General features: G+C 44.4%; 1 protein-coding gene across 2 annotated transcripts in view; it reads right to left on the reverse strand.

Moving 5' to 3' along the window:
- GPA33 (glycoprotein A33) overlaps positions 1-26,126 on the reverse strand; it is a 91,509-nt gene extending 65,383 nt beyond the window's left edge. Inside the window, exon 1 of one of the 2 annotated variants that reach the window (XM_084790266.1) lies at positions 26,030-26,126. The gene's annotated coding sequence lies outside the window, so the exon portion shown is untranslated. Of the gene's footprint in view, positions 1-9,214; positions 9,315-26,029 lie in introns of those variants that run through there. The other variant, XM_084790267.1, reaches the window with a different exon arrangement.
- Between the last annotated feature and the right edge of the window lie 467 nt (positions 26,127-26,593).

The raw sequence follows: 26,593 nt of genomic DNA on the forward strand, positions 1-26,593 counted from the left end.
CCATCCTAGAAAACCTTTGAGAGAAATAAGCAAACAAAAACTAAGAAAATAAAACATGTTTGGTGCTGTGAGATAGAGAAGGGTCCCCTTAGAATGGCAATAAAACAAGTATGGGAGAGAGATGAAAAGATGTCCCATTCAGAGTGAGGAGGAGGTGGTATTTTAATGAGAGCTGGTGGCCGTTCTTGCTTTTAATTTACTGAAGGGTCATTTAATAGTGTAGTAGATAACCTACTTTATCCTTTTTTGAACTGTGTATGGGTTAAGTTGGTTGAGACTTGTTTACTCTTTTTCCCAAGTCTCTCGTGTCTCTAAAGCACAGCCTTAATTAGTGAAGTTTCAGGATTTGAACTTGTGTCTCCCTGAATTAATGCTGAGCAAGGATTCAAAGCATGTGTCCTCTCGTTTCCCTCTGATGGGGAAATATCTGTTGCAGATGCCACCCATGGGGCATGTCCTTGAAGCTGTTTTCTGAAGGGAAGAATGAAAAGGGCATTATCTTTGGACCTTTCCACAAGGAGCCAGGCATGGCTCCAAGGTATCAACCATCAACAATTTCAGTTCTAGAGCAAAGGTGGCAAAGAAATGATTACTGAGAGGAAAACAGAGGGACCCTGCTGACGGGAGAAATAATTATTAATAATCATGTGATGCATTCGTCTGAAGCTGAGTTTCATGGGACACGGAGCTTGCACCCACCTCCTGTGTGTTAATTCAGCACCACGCATCACAGCAGGCACATAAGACAACACCAAGGCAAAGGGGGCCCAGCCTGAGCAGCACAAACTCAGAAGGGCACAGATGCCGCCGACGCAGCTGGGTTAATTTGCCAGCCTTCACTCGCTTGCCTTTGCTCATGGCTCATCTCCCTCCACTGACTACAGGAGAAAGAAGCCGTGAGAAAAATTCCCAGCCCCTGCTCTATCCCTCCCCTTTCCTCCCTTTGCCTACCTTCATTTAGTCAGATCCAGTCCCTAGATTCGGAAACTCAGGGGGTCACCCCCTCGTTCATAAAGATGTTACTCTAATTTACCCCCTGTGAGAAAGCTGGTACTATACATTCTGTCTGGGGGGGAGCTCAGCATCCCTCCCACTTCATTCATATGGGAAGGCATCTGATGTGTGCACAATCACCTGGGTACCTACCTTTGAACTTCAATTTTCTAAAGGGAAAAAATAAACTATCATTGAGTGAGGCCCCTCTGCCTTTCCACCAGGAGCAAGTTACTTTGTATCTCTCTCTCTCTCTCTCTCTCTCTCTCTCTCTCTCTCTCTCTCTGAAATATACAAATTAATCTCACTCATGTCAAGATAGACAATGCATTTTGAAATCAAAACTATTCCTAGTCAACCCCAATTCATATCTTGCTGAATGAATGGTGAGCACACATTTGAGGTATATTGATTTCTAAATTGCCTATCTTTCTCCAGCCCTGAATGTAAGCCTGAGAGAAACAGACCAAGGGGCAACCTATACACCTTTGGTTGAGCCATAGGTTACAGGGACAACAGTGGCTTGCATGGCCAACAGAAAGACCAACTCAGCTCACTAGAATAGTACAACAGATAAAGATCAGTGTCCAGCCCTGAGGAAATGCCTTTGCCTGCAGCAAATCCAGGGTAGTGGTTAGAGATGCTCTACTCAAAAATTCTGAGAATTCGGCTTACTCCTAGAGTCCAGAATACAGTTTTAGAAATCAAATCAATGAAAATTACATTTGGTTTATGATGAGCTTGAAGAACCAGCAGTGAAGTAAGATTCTAAACTGGGGCTGATAGGCAGTGACACTGGGTTTTAGTCTCTAAATGACATTAAAAGGTAGAAGTCAGTGGACGTCTCCACAGGAAACAGATGGTGAGCCCAAAGCGATCCCCGACAAGATAAGAAGTTACAGACTCTTCTGGTGCGAAAGCTATGTTCACAGGCATGGGTGAGGAGTAACCCGGTACCAGCAACCATAAGAAACTGATACCACCTCAGGGCCGAGAAACTGCTTCCAGACTCTGGGAGGACCCACAAATATGGATGGGGTACCCTAATAGCCCATCAAAGGACAGAGGCAATAAATGTCCTCTGTTTTATCTCATGCAAGTAATGTCCAGCAAGTTGCCTACGGAGAGATAAACAGAGAGCCAGGACAGGCAGGAAGCTGCTGCACAGAGCACAATAGGTTGAAGCAGGAGACCATCTCTATAGCAGCATTCAAAGGATGTGGTGGGCTGACTTCAGCAAAAACAACACAGGCACTGAACACACAATCAGCCCACAGTTAGGAATTGATATTTGGAATAGAATTTCGGCTGCACAGAATCAATTTTCAGAGAGAGAGAGAGAGAGAGAGAGAGAGAGAGAGAGAGAGAGAGAGAGAGGGCACAACGACTCTGTTTTACAGAAAGGAGATGAGAAGACACTTTGAATATATGGCTTTTCGTCCATCCCAAGTAACCTAGAATTCGCCAAGGGGCAGTTGTGCAGAGAAAGGCTGTCCACAAGAGGAGAATGCTGCACAGGGCTTTGAAGTGGGATAGAGGAGGTATGGGAGAGGAGCCTTGATTTTTTTTTTTCTTCTTCACCCACGTTGAAGCCCAGGTGGTAAAATGAAAACACAGCAGATGTGAAGAGACAAAGGGTGTCACCCAGCAACATCCCAGCAGGAAACAAAAGCCACACCCAAAAAGGACAGTTCAAAAGGAAAGTCTCATAAGGGACTGTTTACAAAGGTGCAGGCAAGGTGTGCAAGCCACAGGGCACCTGTGCACTCAGGGACAGTGCTGAAACCTGCCAGCCAGGAGAGGGAACTAGTTAGAAACAGAAAGAGCTAGGCGGAGGGACAATGCAAACAGCCAGCCTGACAGAACCTCGCCCTTTCCATGTCCTCATGGGCCAGACCTAACCAAAGTCAAGGGAAGGAAGTTAGTATACAGGGTGTACCATCATGGGGGTACGGGCCAAGATGGAAGAAGGCAGGGTGTGGCTCTGAAAGGACAAACAGAAGACAGGCAAGAGAGCAGGAAATTTTGGGTCAGTGTTAGGCAGGACAAGCTTGATAACCGATTGGTGTTTGGGATAGTTCTGTAATCAAGAATATGAATTTCTCTGGATTCCTTGAAACTTTTGGCTTTGGAAGTATGAAGATCAAAGTCTTGGCCACAATCAGTCATCAAATGCTACATAGTATCACGTCATCTTGCTACACTGTATCCCCTGTGAGCAGACTCTTTTTATTTTATTTTATTTTAGTTTAGTTTAGGTTTTTGAGACAGGGTTTCTCTGTGTAGCTGTGGCTGTCCTGGACTCATTTTGTAGACCAGGCTGGCCTTGAATTCACAGTGATCTGCCTGCCTCTACCTCTGGAGTTCTGTTTGGTTTTTTTGTTTTGGTTGGTTGGTTGGTTGGGTTTTTGAGACAGGGTTTCTGTGTATAGCCTTGGCTGTCCTAGACTCATTTTGTATACCAGGCTGGCCTCAAACTCACAGTGATCCACCTACCTCTGCCTCCCAAGTGCTGGGATTAAAGGTGTGCACCACCATGTCCAGCTGATGTAGACCTGATCTTAGGATCACATTTTCCCAGTTGTGACTTCAAGGTTATGTTTTAGAGGCATGCCAATGTTGTTTGCACGGAGGCAAGTTATTCCTCAGGCCCATTCATTCTGCAGGGTGCTTTTCATCTGCTTCAGCTACCAACTAGAACCCCACCACCCTCTGCTCACATGAATTCCATGTAAAATCCATATTTTAAATCATCCCATGTTCCTAAATCCCTACCAAATGTAGTATAAACGTATCCAGTTATTTGTCCCTGTGAAGATCATTAACAACGCAATGTTATTTTCATATGCTTATAGCCATCTGCTGGCATCTCTGTGCTTGTGACACCTGTGAGCAGAGCACCTGCGTGCATAGAGGCCAGCTGATGCAGGAGCCAGACCTTCCAACTGCCACTGACTCGGTCACTTGTAGAATAAGTGGGCAGGCCCCTCAGGCCAGGAGCAGAGCCAATGGGAGTCCTTGCCTCTGTCATTAAATTCCCGGTGTGGTAGAAATCCAAGAGTTAGTATAATGTCTTAGTTTGCAATGTCCTTCCTATGTACCCATCAGGACCTGAGTTCAGATCTCCAGAACCCACATAAAAAACTGGGTACAGAGACACACACCTCTAAACCCAGTGCCAGGGGATGCAGAGACAGGAGGCTTGCTTAGCCAGCTGGTCTAGCTAAGCCAATGAACTCCAGGTTCAGAGGAAGAGCCTGCCATAAATAAATAATAAATAAATAAATAAATAAATAAATAAATAAATAAATAAATAAGATGGAGATCAAGTGAGGAAGACAGCTAGCATCAACCTTTGGCCTCCACGCCCACAAACATGTGCAAGTACAACTGTGCCTGGATTGTACACCCATACATGAATAACACACACACACAGACACACACACACTACAAGCTGGCCTCAACTTTAGTGGCAATCAAGACAGTAGCTGTGCTGTGCTATGCTATGCAGTACTGGTTAGGTTTGTTTTGGGGTTTTGGGGGGGTTTTGTTTTGTTTTGTTTTTCAACTTGACACAAGCCACAGTCATCTGGGAAGAGAGAACTTTGAAAAAAGTGCCCTCTACCAGACTGTCCCACGGGCAAGTCTGTAGGGCATTTTCCTGATTGGTGATTGGTGATTGGTGAATGGGCCCTGCTCAGTGTGGGCCGTAGCAGGGGTTGTACAAGAATGCAAGCTGAGCGAGGCACGAGGAGCAAGCCAATGGGCAACAATCCTGGAGACTACACTTTGGTTCCTATCTCCAGCTTCCTTCCCTGTTTGATTTCCTGCCTTGACATCCCTCAACCATGGACTGTGATCCCCAGTTGCTTTGGGTCATAGTGTTCATCACAGCAGTAGAAGGCAAACTAAGAGAGTGGCTTTATCTAATAATGCGGTTCAAGTGCTTCTATCTTAACATTCTTTGAATGTCATCCATGTTCTAATATTGCATCAGGGCACTGTGCTATCAAAAAAAACAAGATGGGGTAGGGGTGATGGTGGTAGTGGTGGTGTGTGTGTGCGTGCGCGCGCGTTTGCATGTGCTCGGGCTCGGGCTCGGGCTCGGGCTCCGGCTCGGGCTCAGGCTCGGGCTCAGGCTCAGGCTCAGGCTTGGGCTCAGGCTCTGTTGATCGCCATTCCTCCACCATGGGCTGACCAGCTGAGACTTCATTTATTCTGGAACCGCCGCTGGGGGCCCAGTGGTCAGGCAGCAATGGCGGACTGCCTTTGTAGCTGCTGGGGCTTGCTCCACCACGGTCAATAGCTCCGTGCTGACGCCCCACCCCCACCCCGCCCCGTGAAACACCACTGGGCCTAGGTCTCACTGGTCCTGCCTGCCAGTGGGTTTCAGACATCCACCTGCTTCTGCTGCTGCTGTGCTTGGTGCAGCAGCTCAAACAAGGCGCTGTTAACACCTGTGGCGCTCCTGAATCTCCGCTGCCTTCTGAGACCTGTAGTCTCATTCTAAAAAGAGCTAAGCTGTGACATCCTATGGAAAACTCATTTTTTCCGCCTCCCACGGAAAGGCAGGGAACCTGGCCTAGTGCCCAGGCTATGAGCCTCACCCTAAAGCACTCTAGCCGCCCCTGAGTGAACTGCATTGTAGTCAGGAGGCAAGCAGTGCCCAGAATACCTGCAGCACGTGGGACCCAGGACACCGGCTGCCAGACGCAATGTTGTTGGGCCAGGTGTGGTGATGAACGCCTTTAATCCCAGCGCTTGGGAAGCAGAGGCAGGTGGATCACTATGAGTTCGAGGTCAGCCTGGTCTATAAAAGTAAGTCCAGGATAGCCAGGACTGTTACAAAGAGAAACCCTGTTTCAAAAAACCTAAAAAAAAAAAAATGTTGTTGGTTATTGGTGTACCTGCCATAATCATATTTATGAGGTTCAGAGAAAGTACAGGATTTAAAAACTGTCCAGGAGGAAGGAAATCATCAGTGCTGATTCTGCCATTCTGTAACTAATGAGAAAGCTAGGCCTAGAGTGGTGCTTACTTACATTCCCAGCTCTCAGAAGGTTGAGGCAGGAGGGTAACAAGTTCAAGGACAGCCTAGACTGCAGAGTGAAACCCTCCAAAAGAACAAGTTATGTGCAGTAGCAGAGAATGGGGTCAATCTTAAGAAAGAATAAGTTATCAAGGCAGGAGCAGCGCACGCCTTTGATCCCAGCGCTCGGGAGGCAGAGGCAGGTGGATCACTGTGGATTTGAGGCCAGCCTGGTCTACAAAGACAGTCCAGGACAGCATGGCTACACAGAGAAACTCTGTCTCAGAGAGAAAGGGAGAGAGAGAGAGAGAGAGAGAGAGAGAGGAGGGGGGGAGGGAGGGAGGGAGAGAGAGAGGAAGGAGGAGGAGGAGGAGAGAGAAAGAAAGTTTTTAGAACAGTCATGAGAATTAAAACAAAAAGACTAAGTTAAAGAACTATTAGCCACCTGGTTCTAACTTGACGTTTTTATTAAACACTAGAAAATGACAAAAGACTAAAAGCTGGAATCTCACAGCCAAGCTTGATGCCTCTCTTTACCTCTCCTGGGCCGGATAACATCGTGCTGTATCTGCTCCCTAAATCTGTTATCAGCGCTATCTCTGCCAACCAGCCTCTTCCTTCCCCCTTGTTTGACATTTACAGGAGCTTGTTAAGCAATTCTAACGCCATCATTTATCTTAGGACCAAATAAATCCTCACAAAGCTCACGCTTTGGGTACTTTATATTCCTCTGCTGAAAACCTTCAGTGGCTCCTCATTATCTGTGGGATAAATCTCAAATCCCTTCACTTGTCACTTGAGGACCACCTTACCCTCCATTCCCAGCCCTGTTGCAAGGTTTCACACTGCACTTCCCCTCCTGGCCACCTGTGAATGGAGCACTCGCTGGAGCATCTCTCAGTACTCACTCTTGGGCTTTTCCTCCGCCAGAGCTGCACATCCCACCACCTGTCACTCTGCCAGCATCTCGCCCCCTCTAGGGTTTTTCCCAGCAGTGCCTTTCCAGTTCTGTGTCTTCTAGCCTCCTGGCTACCTGTGTCTCCACTCCTTGCACAGCATTTGTTTGTACTCATCTTTGATGCTCATCCCAGTCTACATTTTATTAGAGGAATTCAGTACTTAAAGATGTGCAACTTTCAGGATTATTGTGGCACTATAATTAAATAAGATTCTTTTAATGTGCCCAGACAGTTCATGGCATGCAGTAGAATTCAGTAATTGTACATTGTTATATATAATTCTGCAATAATGATCAGTTATTATTATATCTGTTATTATAGACAGTGTGGTGAAGTAGTTAAGAGCACAGCTTTGTAATCTAATTGAAATACAGCCAACACTTATATTAAGTGTTTACCACATTCCAGGCACTACACTGAGGGACTTAACATGGATTATCTACTTTACCTCTACAATTATCTCCTTTACTCTTCAAAATCCTACTCTTTGTGTGTCTTGCTTTAGTTTTGAAAAATATGCTATGCTAAACAGGGTGTGATGGACCCTGAGAATCCAGTAGAAACCAAGACAGAGTGATCCTCACCCTTAAGAAGATAACACTTTCTTGAAGAGATGTGATAAACAAATGGTACTTTAGAACACTCAGGGTATCCACTTGCTTTTTATCAGTTTGTCTGTTTGGCTGGCTGGCTGACCCCCACTAGGGTCTAAGCTCCAGAAGACTAGCTTTTATCCTGGGCCGTATCTCCTGAACTTAGACCCCAAGCCTGGTCTCAAGAGGACCAACTCATAACAAATGATTATAATGGATGAAGACAATAAGTGCTGGGAAGGAAATAAACAGGGTGACACGATGGAGAACAGAGGTGAATGGGACGGGAGAAGCGCTATAGATGGGATCTTCAGGGAGCCATCTCTAAAGGGGGGGGGGTCATTTAAACTGGTTAGCCAGACAAAGGGAAGGCAGCTCCATGGGGGAAACCAATGAAAACCTTGAGACTTGCAGAGATGAAATAGTGGATTACTCAATATGATATGCCACTAGAACTCAGAACCCCAATCGAAATCAAGACATCCTGACTGCCCATCAGAGTTCACATGCCTCCAAGTTAGGCAGGGTTTCGGACAATGCCTGGCACATGGCAACTGTACACTGGCCATCATCTGTTATGCTATATGTTTAAATTAGCCCTATTTTGAAAACATAGAACTAATTACTAGCCGTGTAATTTATTATACCACACATTTAGAATCCAAAGAGCCAAATTTTCTCTCTTGGGCTCCAAGACACCTCCTACGCCATGAGTGAACAAGATGGTTAGGGTGTGATGAGAGACATACCACCCCTGCATCTGAACAGGTCAGGATGGTAAGTCAGGTCGGAGCTCAAGGATGAGGGTGCAATAGTTCATTATGCTGCCTGGAACAAAAGCCTCCTACTTCACCCTCACTGGCTGAAGTGTCTCTCTCCAGGCCACAGGGGTGGTCTTAACACTCCAACAGAACCCAGTCTTGACAAGTGGCTGTGCTTTCCAAGGCAGAGCAAGGAGCAGGGTAGGAGAAAATGGAGAGGACAGGAAAGAGGCTTCAGATGCCACCAGAGTAATGATTAGTCTTGGCCCTGTTCTGTACCATGCCAGCTACGATCAACATGCTGTGATTTCCTTTTCAAGGGGCTGCTAAGAACTTCTCCAGGAGAACCAGACACTCCTCAAGGGAACACAGTATGACTAAATCCCTGTGGCTGGCAAGAAGGCAGACAGCAGACAGGTCTCACTGCCCTTCGCTGAACACTGAGAAGTCTGCCTGCCTTAAGCAGGCACTTCTCAAACAAGAATGCATTGCAGGCAAGCCCTCAAACAGAAAGGCCATGTAGACAGCTTCCTGCTCTCGGCCCCAGTGGCCCCAGAGAGGAACATAGAAAGAGAGATGCCCCCCCCCCCTAGAATTTCACAGCTTTTCCTTCGGAAATTCTACTGGAAGCCAATTGACAAGCATTCAGGAAAGTTCCATTCACCCCAGACACACAGCTGTAAAAATCCACAAAGCAGGTTTTACAGGTGGAATGGTTTGGAGAGGGTGTTAGGTTTGTGTCTTCTCCCAATTTATGTAGTAAAATCTAATCTCTAATTTAAAAGTAAATATGGTTCAGAGGTAGAGCCTTAGCACATGATCGGTTCGTGGGAATGGGGTTAGCATCTTTATGAAAGACACTTTAGGGCTCCCTCTTACCTTTCTCCTCAACCTTGTAAGGACATGTTGAGAAGGTATGTTAGGTATAAAACCAGCCGATCCTCACCAGACACTGAATTTGGTACTGTCTTCATCTCAGACTTCTTAGCCTCCAGAACTGTGAGCAACATTCTTCTGTTGTTTATGAGTGACCTAGCCTCTGGTATTTTGTCACAATGATCTGCTTAGACTGAGGAGGATTGGGGGGTTGGGGGAGGAGTGCCCTCAGAGTCACACAGTAAGTAAGAAAGCAAGGGGTAGAGCTTAGGACTTTGCAATTAGGTATGTCTAATTTTAAAACCACTTTTTTTTTTTTTTTACTGTATCATTTTGCCCTTTTAAAGATCTAAGCCTGGGGAGGGATTAAAACTGCAATTACAGAGAAATCTAGACTTTAACTGCAGGGCTGCTGGCGGCTTGGCCATTCAAAAGAGACAGTTCCTGAACAAAGCCGGAGCTGGAGTTGGCCTTCCTGCATTTTGCACATTAGCCGTCTCACTAATAAACAGTGCACTGTGAAGGGCTGTGCAGAAGATGACAAGCATGTAGCCTCCTGGGGCAGCTCTTAAACAGGAGCTTTACTTAAAGGATGGCATGTTCAAAGAGGTTAAGATTTCCACACGCTTTCTCTTCCTGGCTCCCGGGAGAGACGCTTTCATTGCAGAGAGTCACAATATTTGTGACTTTCAGACAGCTTTCCCCTTTAAAGCTGTACTGTGAAGGTAGCTATGTAGCTCTCAATTTATTACAAAGGCTGCCAGAGGACAGCAGAGGGCTGGAGGAGGGGAGTTTCAACAAGGCTTTCCTGAACTGAGGTTTCCGGGGAAATTAGGGTTCTGTTTCCAGATTGATTTCAGGGTGAAACTTTCAGGGTGTGCACGTGAGTGTATAAAGACAGACAGAAATATTAGGCAAATCACTCATCCTCATAGTGTCTCTCAAACTGAGAAAATAACTGCCCATTGGATAAAAGTGTGGTCAGGACAAATGTAGCTTTTCACACAAAGCCAAAATGTAGACAGCTCTAAAAATAGATCTATTAAATAAATTTGTCCTTATTTTTGCCTGTTTGTTAGATATAGATAGATAGATAGATAGATAGATAGATAGATAGATAGATAGATGATTTTATTTTGGGACAGGCTGGCTTTGAACTCAGTACATAGCCAATGATGACTAACTTCTGATCCACCTAGCTCTACCTTCTAAGTGATGGGTGTACAGGTGTGTGTCACCATGCTCAGTTTTAAGGATCAGACCCAGGGTCTCCAGTATGCTGGGCAAGTACTCTACCAACAGGGATATATCCCTAGCCCTTGATGTATGTTTATTAGTGAACAATAAGTTTAGACCTGCCATAAAAGAGTCCATTGTCAGCTCTAGTCATCAGCTCTTCTTTCACCGGATAAGCATCCCTGGACACTTCATGTGGGACAAGATTGTTCTGGTGCTAGGACTGCCAAGAGGACCAAACGTAGAGTTTTCACACAAGATTAGTGAGTCTTCACCAAAGGAAGGCACTTGGTGCAGCCTTATGAGACAGACATCTCTGCACCCACTTTAACAGTGAAGGGATGAGCCGGGCACTGTGGCACATGCCTGTAATCCCAGCACTCAGGGAGACAGAGGCAGGCAGATCTCTGTGAGTTCGAGGCCAGCCTGGTCTACAAAGCGAGTCCAGAACAGCCAAGGCTACACCAAGAAACCCTGTCTCAAATGACCAAAAAAACAAACAAACAAATAAATAGAAGGAATGAGTTTACTGAAGTCCAATGACTTGCACAAAGCCACATACCTAGATTGGCAGGGTTGATTTTAAAATACATTTCTGCCTGACTCTAGCGCAAACAAGGTCTTCCCCATCCCCTGTGACTTCTCAGTTCCAATCTGCTCTATGGGAACGGCATGGTATTTTGGAGTCCACAGACCTTTCTGTTATACCGAATTCATTGTATCTCTACCTACTATCTCCAGACTCCTCAAGTCAAGGACAAATGCTATAAATCAACCAGGGCCATATACTTTTTCATTGAATGGTCTATGGTGTTGATGCTGCCTCATTGGGGTATCCTAATCTTGTCTGGGGTGTTCTCAGTTCCTCTTTCCTCAAGATACGTTTGCATTGGGAGAATCTGTTATTTTCTGCTTGTGTTGTTTGGGAAATCATCTAAGATGGCCATGCTTTGAGCTTTGAGTGAATGAGCTCATTAAGTATGTAGCAAGCAAGAATAAAAGAACAAATAGCAAACAGCAAGCAGATAGCTAGAAGCAGCAAGCAGAGAGCGAAACACCATCAAACCGGGCCCTTACAACACCCAGCACAAGTGTACTAACCAGATCGGGGGAGCAAGCAAAAACAACATAGACACACAACAGAAATGACTGGGGATGCCCTGCCGAACCTCTCATATTCCAGTTCCTGATGTGAGGTTTCCAAGCAGGCCAGAGGGCTCTCTCCACGGATGAGCTTCTGGCTTCTGTTCCTACTGCCAGTGTTTTTATGCCATTGGATAAACAATAGTAAACTCTGCAGTGAATATAAACATGTTTTTGTTTTGATCCCAAGTGTGGCATCAGGATCAGACTTGTGAGAGATCAGGTGATGTTTATCCACTAGAAGATGAACCACCTCATGAGGGGGCGGGGTTAGTTTTTGCCAGCTGAAACACATCTTAGTACAGGCTCTGAGAAAAGATTTTATATATATATATATGAGCCCAAAACAGGAGGCGGGGCTTTTTGGGTCTTGGTATTGTTTGACTGTTCATCGTCCCACTTCGAGACACTCCTAGAGAGGACCATGCCAGAGAACACTTCGGGTCTCCCAGTTCCAGCTGCTGTTCCAGGTTCCAGCAGCAACTTTGGTGGAATTGCTGGTCTGCTGAAGTCCTGCCGACTACTCCAGAAGAATCACTCCCAGGAACTGAGTCCAAAAAGGTCGGAAGGGAGGAATAAGCATTAAAGGACCCCAAATAAAGTAGGATTGGAAAAGGTCAGAGCCTACAAAACTCTGTTGGAAGGCTTTTTATCATATAGCCATTAAGGGTGTGATGTTTTTAATGTCCTTGGCTGTTTGCTATCTTCCTTTCCTTTTGCTGAACAGAGCCTGAACCAAGATAAGGTGTTTTGGAAGCTACTTGGAATAAATATGCTTGAGTCTGGGACAAGCGAGCCCTCCTTGCTCCTAAAGTCTCCTTTCAAGAAGCACATGACAATTCGCCAGATATAATGTATCAAATATGCCTCCTCAGAATTGTTTGGTGCACACAAGCATTATTAATGTGTATTACATGCAAGTATTTATGTTAAACGAGAATGAGCTTTGTTACGTTGCCTTTATGACCTTTCTTAATTAATTTGCTGGTACTTGGTGGCTTAGGAGATTTAGGTGAGGCCGATAGACGCGGAGCCCATGTCTACAGCTGAGCCAGCTATTCTGTTCAGCGTGCACCGAAGAGAGACCTGCATGGATCGGTAGGTCCATTTCTGAATTTCAGGCAGTTGCACCTGGCGTGATCACAGACTGCTGCAACCCTTTGGCTGTCATGTCAGCTGTGTGGAGCTGGGTCCAAAAAATGCATTGTGAATACATGTACCATGGCAGTAGGGTTTCCCAGAAGACACACAAACAGTGTCCAGTCTTTTGGAAAAGACAAAACTAACACTCAACAAAGAACTGAAGACTCAATTAGAGAGGGTTAAAAGAATAGTGAAATGTGAGCTAGGGCAACATGGGGTGTGACACCACTGAAGATGAGTGTTGGTATAATTACGAAACATACAGAAAAATACAAAAATGAAGTTAAATAAAAAGTATCTGTAGGGGCTTGGTGGATAAAATGCTAGCCAGGTAAGTTTGGTGACCCAAGTTCCATCCCATCCCTGGAAGCTACATGAAAGAACTGGACTTGTTGACATTCTTATAAAGTTCGTCATCCCCATGGCAATAGAGGGGGTGGAGACAGGAGAGTACCTGGAAGCTGAAGGTCCAGCTAGCCTGTACAAGCAACATAACAGCAAAAACAAAAAGATGCCCAGGCCCACCAAGGTGGAAGTCAGGACACACTCCAAATGCTGTCATCTGACCTCCACACATGCACCACATGCTTGTGCCTGCTTGTTCGCTCTCTCTCTTTCTCTCTCTCTCTCTCTCTCTCTCTCTCTCTCTCTCTCTGTAAATGACAAATTTTGTATTTTGTAAAACTATCCGTAACATACTACTGCAAGATACTCTGTTGCTATTTTCCTATGTCTATGCAATTTTAATAATATTATGGAAGTCCATCTTCAAGCCAAAGCTGTTTTTTTCTTAACCAGTCTCTATTACTGAACAATTCCCTTTTCTAAGTTTTCTTGCTACAAACAACACTGAGATGAGTCACCAACTTATAAAGAACTTGGGGATCACCTGATTGCAAACACCACCGGAGGGCTAGTGGCTGCACGTGCATCTGTCCAGTTACACCTCCAGAATAAATTCTTAGAAAGTTACCATTTCAATGCACAAACACTTTAACATGGAGAACAACTTCCTTCAATATGACCCAAATTGCCTTCTAGAAAGTCTGCACAAATTCAATGTTGGCAGCAGCATGTATTGCCCCACACTCTGACTTGTGCTTTGTGTCATAAAAAACATGCACTAAAGTAACACTAAGTTAGCTATAAGTAACTTATATATATATATATATATGTATATGTATATATAAATATATGTATATGTATATATCTAGCTGTCGTGTGCTGATCCTGTGCCAATGCTTTGCTAATAGTTTGTGTCATTTTTTCAGTCCTCTGTCAGCCCAACTGTTGTACAGGACAATCCTCTAGACCAATCAACAGCCATCTTTGGAGTTCAGCTGTTCCTGGTTGCAAAAGATAATGTCAGCTGGACTGTTGACTTCCTAGAAGGAAAGGGGCGAACTCTCTTTGATAGAGGCAGGTGAACCTGCCTATACCTCTCTGGGAGAGCCATCACTCTTTCTGGCTAAAGACTTTCCATGTGGTATTTTATGGGGGGAACACCACATAGAACCCTGTAAGTAGCCACTCACCTATACTCTGTAAGTAAGCCCAATAAAGTTATTGGTGCCCAGAATGGACTTCGGTAGCATCATCCCTGAGTTTATTGTTGGGGCTGTAGTGAGGGGCAAAGACATTGTTTTCCCAGGAAAGGAATTCTAGTGACACCAGCTAAGTGAGACAAACCTTCCTGTCCCAGGCCACCATGTGCTGCTCTGGAAGAAGCATAAAACTAAAGCCTTGTTGCTTTCAGTCTCCCTTTTTAAGTCATGTTCATGGTGGCCACCCCGGCCACTCAATGGTGTCCGTGTAAAATAGTGTAGATGTATTGTTCAAGTTAAATTTAATGTTCATTTGTATTCTTAGCATTTTTATAGTGTTTCCTGTGATATCTTTGTTGTCTGCTTCTGGGATTTAGAGTAATCCTGGCCTGTAGCATGCAAATGTTCCTTCATCCTCTATTTCCAAAATGTGTTTCTGAAAGATTAGGGTTTTTTGGCTTGTGGTTGGTTGTTTTGGTTTTTGTTTGTTTATTTTCTGTTTTGAGACAGGGTTTCTCTGTGTAGCCCTGGATGTCCTGGGACTCCTTCTGTAGACCAAGCTGTCCTGGAGCTGAGAGTTCTGTCTGCCTCTGCTTCCTGAGTTCTGGGATCAAAGGTGTGTGGCACCACACCAGCCTGACAAGTTAGTGTTAATTCTTCTTTAAATATTTGGTTAGATTCAACAGTGAACATCTGGGAGTGGATTTTTGTTTGTGGGACATTTAAATTACTAAAGCAATCTCTAGCTTCCATCAGTCAGTCAGGTTTCTATTTCTTCACTTACTGGTTCATGTCTTTCTAGGAATTTGTTCATTTGTTTTCTTATTGATTGGTATGCAGAGTTCATAGTGTGTCCCCTTCTGGTCCTTTCTCATTTCTGTAAGGTTGGTGATGATGTCTCTTTTTTATCCTTAAGGTAAATAATTTCTATCTTCTTGATCATGATAACTAAAGCTTTGTCACTTTATTGGTCCCAAAGAACCAACCTCCAACCTTTTTGTTCATCTTTTTTGTTTTAACTATTCTGTTGGATTTTTTTTCCCATTGTTTTTTGTGCCTCCATTTGCTTTGTTATTTGTCCTTTTTTCTGATTTTTAAGAAAAAAATATCTTTCTAAACATTTTAAACTTATTATCTTATGTATGTGTATGAGTGAGTGCATACTGTAGCCATGTGTTGGGGTCTGAGGACAACTTTGTGGAGTCTGTTCTCTCCTTTCTCCATTGGTTCCAGGGATCAAAATCAAATCCTCAAACTTGCTCGGCAAGCACCTTATGCACTGAGCCAGCCCAGGGGCCCCTTTTCTGCCTTCTTAAAATAATAGGTTTGGTTATTAATTTGAAATCATTCCTTTTTTAGTATGAGACTTTGTAGCTACAAATTTCCTTTCAAGCACTGCTTGTATCCACTAAGCTTTGAGGTGTTGGTTTTCATTCTTTTCTCTGAAGGAAAAGTTCTAATTTTTCTTATGTCCTTGCTGACCCATGGAGTACTTAGAAAAGTTTGCTTTGTTTCCCTCTTATTTCCATATCCATCGGCTACAGGTTTCTAATGTGATCTCATGGTCAGAGAGCATAGTTTGTAGGATGTTAATCTTCTTAAATTTGCTGAGGTTCACCTTAAGGCTTGCCATATGGTCTACCAATGAGATGTGTCCTGTGCCACTCAGAAGGATGCTCTTCCTGTTTTTGTTGGTGTAGTGTTCTGTGGGTGCCACTAGGTCACAGGTGTATATATTGTTCAAGTGTTCTACTGGCTTGGTGATCTTTTTACTTATTCTGTATAGTTTTGAAAATGAGACATCTATGGTGTTCATCTTGTTATATGTATATTTTAAAGACTTACTGGGACAGGTGCAGTGGCACCTTCTGGGCCTTTAGTCCCAGAAGTTGGGTGGCAGAGGCAGGAAGATCTAAGTTCAAGGTCAGCTTGGTCTACAGAGCTACATAGTCACACACACACACACACACACCTTTTGTGTGTATGAGCATTTGCCTGCACGTAGTAGCTACATGCCATCCTGGTACTACAGAGGCTACAGGAAGATGTCCCTTGGGTTTCTATCAATTACTCTTACTTTTGACATCTCAGTCTTCCTGATGCCAGATGAACCTTTTGGTTCACTTTTAAGCATCCTGGCCTTCACTAGGTTCTGAGGGCAGCCATAATGCCAGACAGGAGGTGGCAGCCACCTCAGAGGCAGCAGAGGCAGAAAGCCGCCTCCAGTTTTTGTTTGTTTTTAAGGGTTGGCGTCCATGAAGGTGTGAGACAGTTTCCACGGACTAGGCTGCTTCCAAACTCGAAATCCTTCCATCTTGGCTTCCCAATTGTAGTGATACTGAGATTACAAGCACACATCACCACACCCAACTTCTTCCAGCTTTTAATTATGGCAAGATGCACGTGACATAAAATGTATAACTCTTTTTAAGTACACTGTTCAGTGTTACTAAATACATTCAGAGTTACAACCTTAATCACCATCAATTCCCAGCTCACATTTCTCCCCATAACACTGAATGCTACCAACAGCAGTTCACAGGGTGCCTGCTTGACACATGTGAGACCCCTTGTTGTATCCACAGCACTCGATATAAAGGATTCTGACCCCTGAAAGTTTCTCATATAACTGAAATCATGCAATATTTGCTTTTTTGTGCCTCACTTACCTTGTTTAGAATAATTTCCTCCAGGCTCACCCATACTTCAGCAGACTCAAACTCCCCTTATTTTGAGGGCTGAATGAATATTGCCTTGTGTGTATATAACACCCTTTTTTTTTTTACTTTATTTGTAGGCTGAAAAATGGCCTATTCTGGAAAATGTCCCATGTGCAATCGAAAATCCTGTATAAGCTGCTATTGGGTAGGGTGAGCTGGAAACGTCTGTCACATCTAGTTGATTTACTGTACTGTTTAACACCCCTGTTGACTTATTTATCTTCTCTCTGGTCATCAGTTTTGCGCGATATAGTTTGGTGGTCTGTTATATGCATGAATGCTTACAATTATTATAAACGTCTGCTGTGTTGAAGCCTCTGTTGGTATGTGGTCTTTGTCTCCTCTAATCTTTTCCCTTTAAAGTCTATTTTGTTTGATATTCAAATGTCTACCTCTGCTACACACACACACACACACACACACACACACACACACACACACACACACACACAGCCCTGGGTGGTCTAGAACTATGTACATAGGTTGGCCTTCAGATTATTCTGCCTCTCAAGATGAAAATTTTCATTTCTTCATTTTGAAGGAAGAACGCACATGCTACACCACACACATGGAAGTCAGAGGACAGCTTGCCATGTGTCTCCTCAGAATTAATCCTGGTTTTGCCTCCTCAGCGCTGAGACTAAAGGCGTGCACCACCACCCCTGGTCCCACCTGGGCTCTATTGGATACTGATTGCATGGAATTGCGGAGCATTTTCTTTGTCGTTTAATTCTTTCACTTTCACCTTTGTTTCTGGAGCTGAAATGACTCTTTTAGGCAGCAGTACACAGATTGATCCGTTCTGCCAGGCCTCCTCTCTAAATGAAGACTTTACTTCTTTATGTAGACTGCTGAGAAGGAAGTCTTCTGTGGTTTGGGTATTTGTTTTCTAGCAATTTTTTGCCTCTCATTTCCTGCACTTCTATCTTCTTTCATAACCTGTTGGGGTGTGTGTGTGTGTGTGTGTGTGTGTGTGTGTGTGTGTGTGTGTGTGTGTGTGTGTGTGTGTATGCATGAGGAGGAGGACAAAGGAGGATGCCCGGTGTTCTGCTTTATCACTTTCCACTCTATGCCCTTGAAGCACGGTTTCTCACAGGACCTGAAGCTAGGCTGTTGCCGTCAAGCCCCACCCCCATCCCTCCCTGCCCCATGATCCTGGCTTTGACACGGGAATTGGAGATCTGAACTCAGGTCCTCATGATAGCGCAGCAAACATTCTTACCCACTGTACAATCTCCCCGCCCCCAATTTTTTTCTCCCCTACAGAAGTATAATTCCTCCCTCCTTTCTTTCTCTGTGTATCCTATAGTTATTTTCTTTCTGATTACAACAAGGATTGCACCTACCAGCCTGTGTTAGTAAGTGATGCCTGCCTCACACTACTCAAGAGAGAAAGGGGGCTTCTTCGATTCACAGTTTCAGAGATTCAAAGGCCAGCAGCATGATGCAGGTTTAGAAAAAGCTACCCAGTGCCCCTTTATTTCAGCCTGCACACCACGTGTGAGCATTTCTTGCACAAGAACCCAATCCCCTCGGCTTTGCTTATCTAGAAATTTCTTAATTTCTCCCTCATCGCAGTGGACTGTCTGCAGAACATCTTCCAGGAGTTTGCTGAGGCTATGTCTTACCACACTGTGACGACCTATCAGCGTCCTTGTTGCTTGTTGAGCTCAGATGTTTGTGTTCACGCTTTTCTTTAAGTTTGGGGGTTTCCCGTCACGGTTTGTTTAAATGTTCTCCTTTTCCACTGCTCCGAGGCTCCCACAGTGCTCATGTTGTGCTGCTAATGTTGTTTCACTCGTCTTCGGTGTCTGTTCATTTTTCTTCAAACTTTCTCCTATCAATTCCTCAAACTTGGTCATGAGCGTCATCGCATCTTCAAGTATGTTGATTTTTTTTTTCTTCTGACAGCTGCTCAGATCTGCCTCTGAATCCCTCTAGTGAAACTTAAATCTTCAATATTGAACTTTTCAGCTCCAGAAAATTTTCACTTACTCGTTTGGAAGGGAGGAGGGCACACATGCCACATGTGAAGGTCAGAGGGACAACTCCCAGGAGTCAGTTCTCTCCTTCTACCATGTGGGTCAAGTCGAACAGAAAATACCATTAGCCACTAAGCCATCTCCTCTCCCACCTCTTTGTAAACTGTGTTACTGTGTACGTATGATGGTCTGTGTGCACTACTGTTACTGTGTACGTATGATGGTCTGTGTGCACTACTGTTACTGTGTACGTATGATGGTCTGTGTGCACTACTGTTACTGTGTACGTATGATGGTCTGTGTGCACTACTGTTACTGTGTACGTATGATGGTCTGTGTGCACTACTGTTACTGTGTATGTATGATGGTCTGTGTGCACTACTGTTACTGTGTATGTATGATGGTCTGTGTGCACTACTGTTACTGTGTACGTATGATGGTCTGTGTGCACTACTGTTACTGTGTACGTATGATGGTCTGTGTGCACTACTGTTACTGTGTACGTATGATGGTCTGTGTGCACTACTGTTACTGTGTATGTATGATGGTCTGTGTGCACTACAATGCATGTCAAAGAATTACTTTCATCATGGGATCCAGGTCTTGAACTCAAGTCCCCAGGCTTTTACTGTCTTTCTGGCTCTGCTTCAGAATTTTTTGTTTATCCCTTTTAAAATGTCCAACCTCTTTACTGATGTTTTCGTTTTGTCTGTTGTATATTGTTGTGGGAGGCACGGAGGTCCTCCAGCTAACAGATAAGTACTAGGGGAACCAGGAACGGTAAGCACAGAGGGTTGTATCTTCAAGGGAGAGGTGTATACCCTGTTTTCTGCCCAGAAGCCTGGGAGCAGACATGGTTACTCGCTTGGTGACTTCTGTGTCACCCATGTGGCTGAAACCACATGAGATCCTCCCTGAGATCCTTATCGTGAGATTGTCAATCTATAAAACCCATTTTATAAAAGGTGTCACACGTAGTCAATCTATAGACCCCATCTTTGTGGAAGATGTAGCATGTCCTTTACGAAAAGCTTTGATGTAGTCATATCTTAAGATTTATTGCGCATATGGGATTGAGCTAATTACCACCGGGGAAATTTTTCATCACACTGTGTTGTGCTAAAACATGCCTAAAATAAACTATTCGGGGTCAGACTCCTGAAGCTTGAACCAGCACCAGCTACTGAGTCACACTAGACCACCCGTCTCCCTCGATAGTTACTCTGCTGGTTATGGTGGTTGCAAAGACCCTACGTAACAGTTGTCTTGAGTGTCTCCAAGTTCATCGTTTTAAAGTATCTAACAGGTCTGCCAACAAATATTTTCCAAAAAAAGTTGTCTGGTTTTTTTTGTTTGCTTGTTTGTTTTGTTTCTACTTTGTGTTTGACCTTTCTTTTTGTGTGGCTTCTGACTTTAGTTGTTGAAAACTGACATTTGAATCTAATAATATAACTATGCAAATCAAATTCTCTCCCTTCTCAAGAGTTTTCTGGTTTTCATTGTTGTCTGGGAGGTCTTAATATTTGTTTTGGGGGATGGGGGTACAGTTCAGTATGTATAATGCTTGCCTGGCATGCATGAAGCTCTAGTTTCAGTCCCCAGGACTGCATTAACCAGGTTTGGTGGCACAAGTCTGTCATCACAGAATTTAGGAGGTAGAAGTAGAGGGATTAGGAATACAAAATCCTCCTCTGCTATCTTATGAGTTCGAGGCCAGGCTGATGCCACACCAGATCTTACCACAAAAGAATAAAACAAAGCATTATTTTAGGCTATCTCTCTAACAAGAAGCATCCAGAAGTGTAAAACAAAATCCTTGTCTTTTCTGAGCCTGTGTTTTCTCCCTGGTTACCATGGCCACTTCTGGCTTCTGCCCATTCAGTTATACGTGAACTTTCTCGTTTTTAATCTGATTCCAAAAAGGGTGTGAAGACAGGAACGAAGGAGTTGGAGTTCTTGGCTTTTTTTTAATCCTTTGAAAATCTCTTCCAGCTGGAGTGAGGACTCACAGTGTTGGGGGTGGGGGGTGGGGGTGGTGCAGCAACAGTGGCTAGAACTTTCTGGGCCTCTGTGATCAGAATCAGCAACCAGGGATTATGGGCAGAGATACGTGATATGGTAAGACAAGAGCCTGTTCCCTTACCCTGCCTCGGACAAGGTAGAAACAATTTGCTCCAGGGGCACATTCAAAGCTGTCTGCCTCCAGACTGGGAAGTGGGGGGAAGGTAGCTGCTTCTGTGCTAAGAGCTAAAATTGACCAAAATTGACTGCAATTTACTGTTCAAGCCTTCCCTTCAATGGAGTCCAGACTTTTCAAATAGTTTCATAGGACAGACTCCTCCAGTATGATTGTTGTCTGGGTGAGGAGGCAGATTCCTGCTTTGCCTGCCTCCCAGAATTCTCTACTTCCGGTTATTATGTGTTTTATTGAAAACTATGCCCACTCAGCTTATTATTCTTTCTCTCTCTCTCTCTCTCTCTCTGCCTTCACACTACAAAGGCAGATGTGAGGGGTTTTGACACAGGCTGAATGCACAGCAAAGCCAAAACTGTTACTCTTTGGCCCTTTACAGTCTACTTCTTTTTCTCTCTCTCTCTCTCTCTCTCTCTTTATTTTTCTTTTATGTGTGTCAGTCCTTGCCTGTGCGTATAAATATGTACCATGTGCATGCGTGGTACCTGTGAAATCCAGAAAAAGAGATCAGGAACTGAAACTTCGAGGCTTCAGTCATAAGCCCCCGTGTGAACGCTGGGAACCCAACCCAGGTCCTCTGCAAGACCAGCAAATGCTGCTAACCACTGAGCCATCCCTTCAGCCCCTCTTCAGAAAATACCTTTGACAATTACTACAGAGAAATGGGCCATAAAAACTATCACGACAGTTTATAAATAGAACATCTATTTTTTTCCACATAAGTATAAACTAAAGCTGTTTTTTTTTTAAAGCTATAGTGTGTGTGCATGCCAATACAACAATACCAAAGTACAAAATGTAACATTGTATGCATTTTAAAGATAATTACTGTATGAAGTTATCCATGACTGCAGTGGGGTGACTTAGCTGTATTTCATACTCCTGGGGGATGTCTTTATACTCTACTTTGGCAAGTTACTGTGCGTATGAATAGAATAATTCATAAAATAAACTTTTGTGCTTATTATGTGGGTGTATTGTATTCCCAATTTATCACTATTCAACACCTCAGAGGCTGGCCCAGAAAGTTTCAACCAAAAAATGTTGAGGTTAACTCGTAAATAGACAATCTCAATAACCAAAGGGTATTTTACTCTGGTAGTTGGTTGAAGCCATGTGTCACAGCAGAGTCCCGAGTACTAAAGAGGCATGTAGAAGTTCGCCCTACTCAACCAGGAAAGACAGACTCCCCATCTTGGGTGCAGAGTCAAACTATGGGGCATGTATCACACCCACCCGGACTGAATAGACAAAGCTTGGAGCAGCTTCTGATTTTTCAGTCAGAGGAACACAAGGAGTGTGCCCATTCCTCTCCATAGGCCCTGGTGTGTGGTAAAAAATAAATTAATAAGGAGTGACTATCCTTTTCTAATCACAAGGCAAGTTTGGCGAGGTGGCTCAGCGGGTAAAGGCGCCTGCTCCCAAGCCTGTCAGCCTGAGTTTGGTGTCTAAAACTCCCGTGGTAGGAGGCGAGGAAGGACTCCTGAAAGCTGTCTTCTGACCGCCACTGGGGGACTGGGGTGGACTGGGGTGCATGCACACACAGAGACAGACAGAGAGAGAGAGAGAGAGAGAGAGAGAGAGAGAGAGAGATATTAAGAAATACGTTAAAAGGTAAATTAGAGTGGTCGTGCATACCTGTAATTATTCAGGAAGCAAAATTTGGGGCCAATCTGGCCTACCACTTTAGAGGGTCTGTCAGAGAGAGAGGGCACAGGGAGAAGATGGAGGAGGGAGACAAGGAGGGAAATGAAGGGACCACAAGGCTCTGCTTTATCCTTCACTTTTCGGTGGTAAAGACTACCAGATGAAGAGGAGGACATCCCAGGGCCCTTCCCCAGTCATCACCAACAGGAGCTTTTTTTCCCAGTGGAAACACTGCGGTGGCAGCCAGGTAGGATGACAGGCCTGCTGTGGTGTGGCCCGTGTTGATGCGTGAGAGGGTGACACTAAAGGCTGTATGAGGGTTTATTCAGTCCCACGGGAGGGAGTAGACACTCTGTTCCAGGAGAGAACACTCGCTCCTGGGTGGGACACGGATGGGCACCCATCTTTTCTGTAGGCCAAATGAAGAACCGTGTCACAGTCCTACAGTGGCTAATGTCTGGTCCTGTATCTGCTATAAAAATTGCTGGTTATCTACCCAGAATCCACCCATACTGATGGCCTGTGTCCTTTCTCAGCAACAGGACTCTGATTTGAGCAAGGAGGGGACTACACAGCCGAAAATCTGAATTCCCACCATCTCTTACAGAGGTTGAAGAACCCCATGGCTCTAGCTTCAAATACCTAGGTCTTTGTGGGGAACCCTTATAAAAGGACCGTTGAGTCAGCCATCTCCCTCCCGCTTCATGTCAGGACAGGGGATGCAATAGTGGGAAGGGCAGTATCTAATTTATGACCTTAAGGTGGCCTTGTGAGTGGGCGCCAAAAGAACAGTGCATAGGAAGAACCGCTCCACAGAACCTACACTTCAGTGTTTAGTTGTGCATATTCAAAAGCTCGTTATTATGAGAGAAACAAAATAATCCTCTAGTTTCTAGACATTTGTAGCCAACAATAAAATTCTGAATGCCCCACATGCCAGGCAAGGTACCCCAGAGATGGTGAGTGAGTTATACCTACCACGCATGATAAATACAACTAGGTAGGTAATAAAGGCCAGCTGACTCTGAGAAACTTTTAACTGGGCCTAATGCTGTGGCAGAGGGGGACAGCACCCAGGAGAAAAGTTCCAGTCTGACCTGAAGAGACCAAAAATGCATGTTGTTTATCTAGCAGAGAAGAGGCATGGAGGGCTTTGTACAGCAGCCAGCCCACCACTCACAGACCCTCTGTTAAGTCACGAGGGAAAGTGTTCCTGTGTATCTGAGCAGCACTAGCTGCAAGATGGTTGGGACCCATCAAGAGGCACTGCAGATAAGGTCATCTGGTCTCTGAGGCTTATATCAAGGCTCCCGCAAACCAGTGCAGGTTGTTCGGAACAGCTATAACTGAACAGAACCTTCTAGAGTGGAACTCGTGGATCAGCAGCAGTCATGACCACAGTGGTCTTCACAGATGGAATCTTCTAGAAGGTGCCATGACATGCTCAAGGCAGCCAGGCTGCCAGAGTAAAATTCTGGCTGCAAGCCACAGAAAGAGACACTAAAGTGATAACTTCCTGCTCAGGAAAGCTGAGCATAAAGGAAGGCTGGGACAGCTGTCCACCAAGCAGCTAATCAGTATACTCCTTGCAGCTTAGATTATTGAAAGAAAGACAAGCATTAAGGAGTGCTGGCAATCAACTCCTATTGTGAAATTAACATTCTTAATAGTATTTAATAGCACTTAACCCCCAGAGGAAGGTGGAGTTGCTAGGTCATTCTCACTCTGGAAAGCAATAAAGAAACGAGATCCTAAACTTGTGATCACTTGTTGGCTAAAAGAAAGTTATAAAGAGAAAGTTCTGTGAAAACTTCGAAGATGAAAAAGAAAGAAAGAAAAAGTTCACAAAGGTGGGTAGGCTCCAAGTACAAAGGCATGAAATATTCTGGCATCTTCAATGCAAACCAAAACTGCCATCCTCCAGCCTCACTCCTACCCTATCTAGTTGTATTCACACCCCTGTGAACTTGAAGTGCACGCATATCTCTGCCGTGGGAGGTATAGCCATCACTGACTTCCAGTGGGAAACAAGTTTCCTGAACTCGGCTTTTTGAATGCCTGGAGGTAACCATTAGCTCCGGATGGCTCATCCCTGAGCCTTGGCAGCTGTCCAGTGTATATATGCCACACAGTAAATATTGGCTGTATTTTATGGAAGATGAGGTGAAATCAACATCAAAGTAAACGTGGCTGTAATTTTCAAGGGCAAAAAGGTTGAGGAGAATAGTAATTTTTTTAATGCAGAAACAATTTATATTTGTGATCTGTATAGATAGTTGATGAAAAGTAAGGAGAAATTCCTTTTTAAAAAATCCTGTGGTTCTTATCCATAGTATCATCACAGTAAAAAATCAAACAAACACAGAGTTGGGCAGAGCTAAAGAGGAGAATAAAAGACACCCATGAACAATTTGAGTTGCAAGTTTTCCCAAGGCCAGCTGTACTTACCCCAGTGACCTTTTCTCTCCTAAATTGCCCTCTCTCTATGCCAGCTGCCCACTGTAACCTGCTTTGCTTCTTCCACACACCTACATTTCTCCTAAACCTTTTCATTTATTTATTCAGTCCAAGATGACTGTGGCACCAAATACCTGTAGCTCCACAGAGCAGAAGACCCCAGGCTGAGCTGATATGGATGGTATTCACCTCAAAGGGTCCCTGTTCCACATCAACTGCCCAAAAGCACACTCCTTCAAAGTAAGATTTGATACCAAGCTAAGGCTCAGAGGATTGACCCTTTCCAACACACACACACACACACACACACACACAGAGAGAGAGAGAGAGAGAGAGAGAGAGAGAGAGAGAGAGAGAGAGAGAGAGAGAACTCCAACGCCCCAAACAGGCCTAATGGTAAAGAAGCAGAGTTTACTAATGTTAACAGCATCCTGACAGGAGGAAAGCAGCACTCTCCAGATGCCTTGTTTCTGATTCTATCGAGAAGTGGGGATGTTTCTAGAGATCCAGGAAAATGGATGGGGGAGAGAGACTCATGTTTTTCTTTGGGAATAGTTGGAGATCTCCCAGGCTCACGAGTGCCACCTCTTTTTACTTTTTTTTTTTTTAACTGTCTGCCATGGTCACTGTAGCTGGTTAAGTATGTCTTTAACCTTGAAGAGAGAAGGGGAAAAGCGTGGGTAAGTCTAGGTGGAGCCAATCCAGCATTACAGTTCTGGACAAAATGTATCTGAAATCATTAACATGCCTACCTGCTGAGCTGAGCAGAATCTGCGCAGAGGTGACAACTGCAGAGGAGGTAGGTGCAAATATGAAGCCAGGGACGGCTAGCTTTTCATCTTGTCCCAGTAACTGGACATCTAGGGACCAAAGTGAAAAGCCATAGTCCCAGCAAAAGTAACCAGGCAACCATTAGCATCATAATCTCTAGGTCACAGGAGTTGTCTACTACAGCAAAGCTAGCAGGAGACTAATAATACATTGCGCAGAGGTGTGACCTCCAAAATGAGTGATTTCTAAGTCAACCCAAAGAACCAAAGCTAGAGGGTTTGATTGGGTTTTAGTAACACAACCTCCGTAATTAGTCTAACTATTGAGGACTACAGTACTGCATGTTACCTCATCTGTTCACCACTGAGGTTCTACTGTTATTCCTGTTTTACAGTGAAGGCTGCCAACTTGAGGTATTTTGTCCAAAATCATGGCATGGAGTTTGCAACACTAGGATCCATGTGGTTTGCCACTGAGCTGGAATTTGGCCACTATATTGTTTGCCCCTTTCTATGAACTATAGAAAATAAGAAGAGAATACAAAT

Source organism: Acomys minous, assembly GCF_964271855.1.
Source record: "Acomys minous genome assembly, chromosome: 1".
In the NCBI taxonomy this organism is placed as follows: Eukaryota; Metazoa; Chordata; class Mammalia; order Rodentia; family Muridae; genus Acomys; species Acomys minous.